The sequence below is a fragment of the Natrix helvetica genome (assembly GCF_964273705.1).
Source record: "Natrix helvetica genome assembly, chromosome: 2".
Taxonomy (NCBI): Eukaryota; Metazoa; Chordata; class Lepidosauria; order Squamata; family Natricidae; genus Natrix; species Natrix helvetica.
Window position 1 is genome coordinate 143,676,995 of NC_138552.1, and position 8,504 is coordinate 143,685,498.

Below are 8,504 nucleotides of genomic sequence, written 5' to 3' on the forward strand. Positions count from 1 at the left end.
TGAGAGAAAAGAAGCCATAGATAAATAAAGTACAGTAATACAATTTTGGGTATTTTTTTAAAATGAATGTGCTCTTATTTGCTTGGATCTTCAATGTCTATAATCATTTCACTGAACAATGCTTTTTCCTCCTAAATATATGCTTTATGTGATAATGAAAACATTTTTAAAAATGTTTTATTTTGTTACCATACAGTTTTTATTAATCCATTTTCAAACAAAACTTTTTTTTAAATGGACAATTGCTTCATTAAAAAAATAAACTGGCGTTTTCAGTGAACTGCCAGATCTATGAATACAATCAATAATTCTTAAATATGGGAAAGGCAATCTGGAACAATATCAAACAAGTAGCATGATGATACATTTCATTGCCTAGAAGCGGCAAATAAAAATATCAGATTTATAAAAAACAATATTCATCATGCAAATAATATCCACTTAGATGTTTTCTTCAAACATTTGGACTAGCTAGGTAGAAGTTATTTTGCAGTTAAAATTAAATATCAAGTTTAGTTTTTTAAAGACCGCTTTTGCTATTTGGTTTTGATAGGTTGTAAAATTACAATATAAATACTATTTCTAAAAATAGCTACAAGAAACCAGATTGGCTGTACATATGACCTGGGGCTAATCCATTCTTTTATAGTTGATGAATAACTTTGGGTAGGTCATTTTAGGCAACATTTAACTTCTGAGGAAATAATCCTTCACATGTATTTAAACAGGGACAAAGAGAGTGAGATTAAATTTTTGGCTGGCACACTTTCTATCCCACTAGCTGTGTTTTGCTCAACATAATAAACTGAGACCAACCAGTTTATTTAGCCTTCTATAATGTACAAATCCACCCAAGTAGCTGCTACAGATAGTGATGCCTACTTCTATAGAATTACAGAATATTTCCCAAAGTGAAAGACAACTATGTATGATACAGGTAGTCCTCGTTTTACAACAGTTCATTTAGTGACCATTCCAAATTACAACGGCACTGAAAAAAGTTAGTTATGATCATTTTTCACACTTATGATCATTACAGTATGCCCATAATCATGTGGCTTACATTGGGATGCTTGATAAGTGATTCACATTTAGTTGCAGTGTCCCTGTGTCTTGTGGTCCCGTTTTGCGACCTTCCAATAAGCAAAGTCAATGGGGGAAACCAGATTTGCTTAACAAACGTGTGACTAATTTAATAACTGAAATGATTCTGTTAACAAATGTGGCAAGAAAAGTTGTAAAACGGGGCAAAACTCACTTGACAAATTTCTCACTTAGCAACATAAATGTTGGGCTCCATTGTGGTCTTAAGTCGAGGACTACCTGTATAGGTTCAGGTGACAAACCTTGTTATTCTGGGGTTTAAAAAGTGGGCTTACTCCATTTCCCTTTCCTGGAATGTAACTATTACAACATTTTATAGATTTGCAAGAGTGGTCTTAGCCCTGAGGCCTAACTTCCTGCTCAGAGCAGGAATTTAAAAGCATTTCTAGTAGATGGCTATCTGGCCTCTATGTCAACACATTCTGTGAATGGGAACCAATTATTTTTCTGGCTTTACTATTAAAATGTTCTCCTTGTTAGGAGAAAAAGGTTCTAACATTCAAGTGAAATTCCCCTTTGTGTATATTAAACCCATAGTCATATATTTTGCATTTTGGAACAAAATGGAAGGGATTTATCTTCAATGTGTCTTCGTTTCAGATATTTAAAGTACTATCATATACTTCAAAAGTCTTTTGAAGGCTAAACTTAACAACTGTTGCAGGTGCTCACAGTTGGGCAACTAAACTTGGGCCACAGTGAAGAAATGTGTTTTCTGTTACATGGACACAAAAGCAAGCAATCCAGGGGTCTTCCAAGATCTGCCCAAATTGGTAAGGTCCATGTCCAGCATAAGTAACCATGTGCAAGTAATTACTATGATCAGTTGCCATTGAATGCTTCAAGTGCTTTCAGCAGAATAGCAGGGCTGGTGCGGTGCATGTTGGGGAGAAGTGAGGATGAAATATTCATCCATCCTACAAGCTGAGATCCATGACAATATGTTTATAAACCAATGTGTTCCTCTTGAAGCTGGGGACTAGGAGGACACTCATGTCTTCTAAAGGAATGTACTGGAAAGCTTGTGGAGGGTGGACACGTCTTAAAATTTCAGAAACTTTTGCTTGTTTTCCTTTCTAAGGTAGATGTGGGTAAAGCATAGTCACTACCCAAAACCATATAAAGTTAACCAAGATATCAGGAAAGGTCCAATCACCATGGAGCCTTGAGAGGGCACGGTCTGCACCTCTGTGAATCACAGCCCTTCCTACTTGATCACTTTGAAGCATCACATAAATCAAAGGAAGGGAAAGACAGAGGGAGGAAGAAAGGAAGGAGAGTTCACCAGAAGGGAGACTCTTTGGTCCTGATGCTAGAAGGCGAGATGGCTTTTCCTACATTCCAAGCAAGCTATAGATGCTTTCCTGCCATGAGGTTTTAAGCAAAGCCTTTGAAGCACCTAAAATGTCTATGGTTAAGCAAATCATGGCTTAGTGGAATATATAAACCAGACCATTTCTAGGACATCTGCCAGAGTAAGACAGTTTCAAAGGAAGTCAAAGGCTTTGATTGTATAATTATGATTGTCTTCTTGAATTTTTGATACCTGCCCTGTAAATGCCCCACATGTTGTCCCAATCTTCCGTGACACCTTAGCTAAAATACAGAGTCAGCAGATGACCCTACAGGGATTTTTAAGCCCAGAGTCAATATTTCTAGGACAAATCTTCCATCTCTCTGATAGATGAGGGTTTTTGCTTTATAGCAAAAATTCAGGATGGCATTTGATCATATCACAATAGGTGTCCTGTAACCAGCATTGGAACATAAATATTTATCTTCTATAGAAGATAATTAATAGAAGGACTAATCTTGTTCCAGGCAGAGATTCAGTCTATGACTGAGAAAGATGCTAGTGGGGAGATGTCTACTTGTAGTTCTTATGCTGAAGAGGAAGAACTAGATGCTATAATTGAGAGGAATGGATCCTGTACTAGATTCACAGTTAATCTGTCTCTTCCAGCGTGTCTTTGGGTATCAAGGTCTTCCCTATAATTCTTCTCTACTTCTCCAACTTACAATGTCATATTTTAACCCTAGATCAGGTTTGCATGCCCTCATGTACAGCATCATTTTCCCAGAAAGATTTCCCTATGTCCCTCCTTGCTCTGACTAAGGGCTGGAGAAGGAGTATCAATATTCTGTATGGGTACTACAGGTGAGAAAGTCTCATGAATAAGCTGCCTCTAAGAAAATCAGAAAACAATATGTAAGATAATGAATAAGTGACTAATGTTTATTGAAATGAAAAGTATATCCATAAAATGTTGATACAAAACTAATTCAATCCTTTTAACATGTAACTTTAATCATACAGTCCTGTTGTTCCATTTTAGTACAATAAGTATGTTATTTCAGTACAATGATATTTAGTGTATGCACTCCACTGAGATACAAATTAAAAGGCTTCAATCGTCATTATGTTGCCATCTTAACCTTTTTCAATCCCCTTATGGATGGGTTCTGTCATTTGTTATTACTACAATATCCTTTTCTCTCTATACCAATCTAGGCTCCTTCTGGAAGAAAATGACTCACTTAGCAACTCAGGAATATGCAAATTAGAATATGCAAAACTCATGAAACTAGAACATGAGTTATACTTGGTTTTGATCTAGCAACCCCACTCCAGGGGAAGGTTACTGCAAAATCCCCATATCTTTCTGATCAGCTGGGACTTGGGAGGCAGAGAATAGGTGGGAGCAGTCAGAGGTGGTATTTACCAGTTCTCTGAACTACTAAAATTTTCCGCTACTGGTTCTCCAGAACTGGTCAGAACCTGCTGAATCTGGTCTACATTGTTGAGGTCTTAATGTTGCTAAGGTTGTGGAACACTGTCTTGGAAAAATGTAATAGTGCCAGAAAGGAAGATGTATTTGCTGTCATCACTATTAAACACATGCAATATGTTTTCCCCTCCTGAGATCTTTGGTGTGATAATGTCATGACACAATTATCATTGTGGTTCACCATAGAATTATAGAGAGAGTCAACTGGGGAATACTGGGAACTGAAATTTCAAAACCAACAAGGTTTAGAAACATTGGCCTAGACACAAGACGGCCATTTAACCCATTCCATGATCTGAATTCTATTTTCCTTCAATGCATCCCAAGATAGTATTTGCTCTTTTAACAACTGCCGCACACTGCTGGCTCATGTTTAACTCTGGATCTGATCTCGAAGCATAAAGAGCCAGAAGTGGCTCCTGAGGGATGAGTGGAAGACCACAACAAGATCCCAAAGGTACATTTTGACTATGAAATCAAAGAAGCTCTGTCTGACCAGGAAAATTACTCAGCTGTGTAAGGATGGTGTTATGGAATATGGATAAAATGGTGCAGTGCATACATTCCTGTTAGAAGGGCCCTTTAGAGGATTACATCATTATCTGGACATCTTTTTGACCTGGACCTGAAGATGGAGACCTAGGATCTTTTTAAGCATTTCCATAAGCAAGCTAGAGTCCTGAGAATGGACATAAAAGGGATATGTTCAAAGGCTGAATTAATTTTTTGCCTCTTTGCCTAGCTTCATTGCAATTGCTGGACATTTTCACTAACTGCTAAAATCAGCTATCAAAAATCAAAATTTCTGTACATCAATATCTTGGCCAACCAAGGTCCTTTCCCCCCCCCCTCCCAAAATGCTTAGCCGTAAACTGCATATAATTTATACACTTCACAGATTGAATAGGCTTGTATGTAAGATCTAAGCAGAATTTATGCCGTTTGTAGCACTCTCGGGTGATCCTAATCTATTGCATTGGGCATTATTTAGCTTCAAAACTTTGGAAAAGGTGGACATCCAGGAACCCATCACTTGAGAAACCAAAGCATTCTTTCCCCATTGAGATGTCCTAAAAAGGACATTCAAAATCCCTCCTATAGAAGCATATTTTGAAATAGATTAATGGACCCCTGTGTCAGGGTTCCAAATAACATCTAAAATTAAATCAGAGTCCAAGGCAAAGTATTGTTCAAGTTCCAATTTATTAAGAGAGCCATGTTGGCACATCTGTGAAAACCTGAATCTGAGCTTCCTGGTTTTCCCCACCCAGTTGAGAGTTCATGATCTTGCCCCCACACCCACAAGTCCATCACACGGTCCAATCTTCCACTGCCATGCTGGCAGTTCCACCCATGCAGTTCCGGTCAGGTGCAGAGGTGTAGAGACAAAGGATGACCTTGGATTCTAGAAAAGAATATTATTTTGGCAACATCACATTCTATTCCTTACTATTCCCCCTCCCAATTCCCCACTAATGAAACAGCATAGTAGAATAGAATAGTGTGGCAGGCCAAAGATCCCAAAAGGAACCGGCTGCAGGCCTGACACCCTGCAGATAGCCTCAACATCCAGATTTCAGTTGGCTCTCTCTATAACTAGCACCCAAGCCTAATATAGACATTGAAAGATGTGCATTCAACTGCCAAAATTCAAAGGCTGCTTTTGCACGCTTTCTCACAGGAAGGCAAGAAGAGAAATGATTTTCTGGCTCCCTCTGCTGGTCAGTCACTGCAACTTTGACAGCTTCTGTAATTTTCTTAATATTTGTTAGAAATATACTCATGAGACCCAAGGCAGTGGCATCTGGGAGAGAGGAAGTTCAAAAATGTCGAATTGGTGGCTGCCAGGACAGAATAGAAAGCCTAGTCTTTTTTTTTTTTTTTTTGATTACATGCAAATTGAGATTTATCTGCAGTTGGGGGACAATCTGTACATAAAAATATATAACATGCAATCTGCATACAAAGGTATGTAACAAAAAGCTATGTCTTCAATCCCACAGCCACAGATACCATGTTGCCTTTTTTCAACCCCAACCTGATATTACTCCTGCACCCCATGGGTGCCCCAGATTCAAAGAGAATTCCACAATTCATTTGCACGTAAAAAAAAAAGTACAAACAGAACTACATACTGGATAGATTGGACCCAAACTAGGATTACCAGTTAGGTTGCCCCCTGGGAATATGAAGACCCTACAGGTAAGCAACCAGTAGAAGCCATGATGAGCTCACAGGTGTCCTGACATCATCATGGGAATGGTGCAAATTATAGAAGTCCTGTCACTTGGGCAATGACATAATGAGGTACGTGATATCCCGCCACCCCCACCCGCCGCCACGCCTGTCAACAAATAAGCAAATCTGTTAAATGAACACAAACTAACATTTTCATTCGCTGTTAAAATTTGTATTGGGGTTATTTTATGGGTTATGCTTACCTACCTGATAGATGAGCTAAAATGATCCAATATGTATCTCCAGACTATTTAAGATACCAGTTCATGCTGGAAACTTTCAAAGGGGTTATGCTCCCTTCAGAACATCTAAATCTCCAATAGTATGTAAAGCAGTGTTTTTCAAACTTGACAAATTTATGATATGTGGAATTCCCTGGAATTCCCCAGCCTACATGTTCTGGGACTTGACATCCACTCATCCTAAAGTTGCCAAGTTTGAAAAACACTGATCTAAAAAATTTCTGTTGCTCCTGCTCCTTTCTGAATCCACTTAGTGCCTCCCAGTGAGAGGGCCCTTGGTGGCTCAGTCTGAGGATTGTATATCATCGTTCCTCCAGTTTGGTGTTTTACAATGTGTGCAGCCAGCCATTGCAGTTGTGAACAATGGTCTGTGATTTATTGTGTTGCAAGAACCCAGATAGATCTTGCTTACTGTAATAAACATAGATGATTTTGTGTTAAATATGAATGCAGGAATATACTTCAGTAGCTTGGATGCAGCAATGGATATTGGAGAATTCTTAGTTAATGCAACATGATTTTACTTTATAAGGGAGAGAAACAGAAAACTTGATTTGGATCAGAAAGTGAGGCATTGCAGGAGCTTCCGCGGGGTGTCAGTGGGAGTCAAAAAAGTCAACATGGCAAGTACAACTATGAAATGACTCATTAGGGAACAGTAAAACAAAACTCAAAATAGGCTACTGAGATTGATTTTTTATCTCTGATGTTTAATTGATACAGTCTCTCAATATTGCTAAAATCTTTTAGATTGAAATTGAAAGGGGATTACCACCTGCAGATGAAGTGGTTTGCATACACGACTCTCCAAGTTTGTTTTGGACTTTGGGGCTGAAGGCTTTTCTTCAGTTAAACTGCTTCTGCTTTTGCCTTTTCATTAATCCACTACTAAATGTGAATATAAGAGATGGATGGCTTGACCGTTGTACCCTGTCATCACACTTATCTTGGACCTTTTATGTAAAAGTGGGGATCCTGGACCGATAGCTTTTCCTTTAGGTCCCTTCTTCTGGGGGTTCTTTTGGTGACTTATTGAAACAAGACCTTTTCCTGTTATTACATCCTTCAGTCCTTGTAACATGTCCTTAGTTCTGCTCCTTGGATTTGTCTCAAGCTTTTTCATTGTGTGAAGCTCCTGCAGCACATGGAAGTCATTCTTGAAGTCTTCCAAGCCTGTTCCTTTCCCTTCTGCTCAGAAAGGTGATGGCTGATTATACTTCTTCTGCCCAATATGAGCACCGATCACTGAAAGAAAGAAAGAAAAATCTCATTTGCTAAGACATAATAATAATCTGGAGATATAAATGGATTATTTTAGCTCATCTATCAGATAGGTAAGGATAACCCACAAAGTAACCCTGATCCAAATTTTAACAACAATATTTGGCACTAATTTAAGGTTAGCCTGTGTCCAAGACGGAGTGGCTGTGGTTACCGGCGCCCCGGTTCAACCAGTGGGTTCCATCACTGGCCATTGGGGGCGAACAGCTGGCCCCCGTGGAGCGGGCGCACAATTTGGGCATCCTCCTGGATGCCCGGCTGTCAATGGATGACCATGTGACGGCCGTGGCAAGGGGGGCATTCCACCAGGTTCGCTTGGTGCGCCAATTGTGCCCCCTATTGGACCGGGGCGCCCTGCGCACAGTCACCCATGCACTGGTGACGCCCCGACTGGACTATTGCAATGCTCTCTACATGGGGCTTCCCTTGAGATGCACCCGAAGGCTGCAGTTGGTCCAGAACGCGGCCACGCGGGCAGTTATGGGAGGTACCAGATACTCCCATGTAACACCTCTCCTGCGCGGGCTGCACTGGCTACCTGTGGCTTTTCGGGTGCGTTTCAAGGTGTTGACTATCATCTTTAAAGCGCTCCATGGCACAGGACCTAGCTACCTGCAGGATCGCATCCTGCTCCATACATCCCTGCGGCCGATTCGCTCTCACAGGGAGGGACTCCTCCGGGTGCCGTCCACTAGGCAGTGCCAGCGGGCGACGCCCAGGAGTAGGGACTTCTCTGTGGTGGGCCCGACCCTCTGGAATGACCTCCCCCCCGACATTAGAATAACGACCGATCTTCGCTCCTTCCGTAAGAAACTTAAGACCCACCTGTTTAACTTAGCTGGCCTGGCCT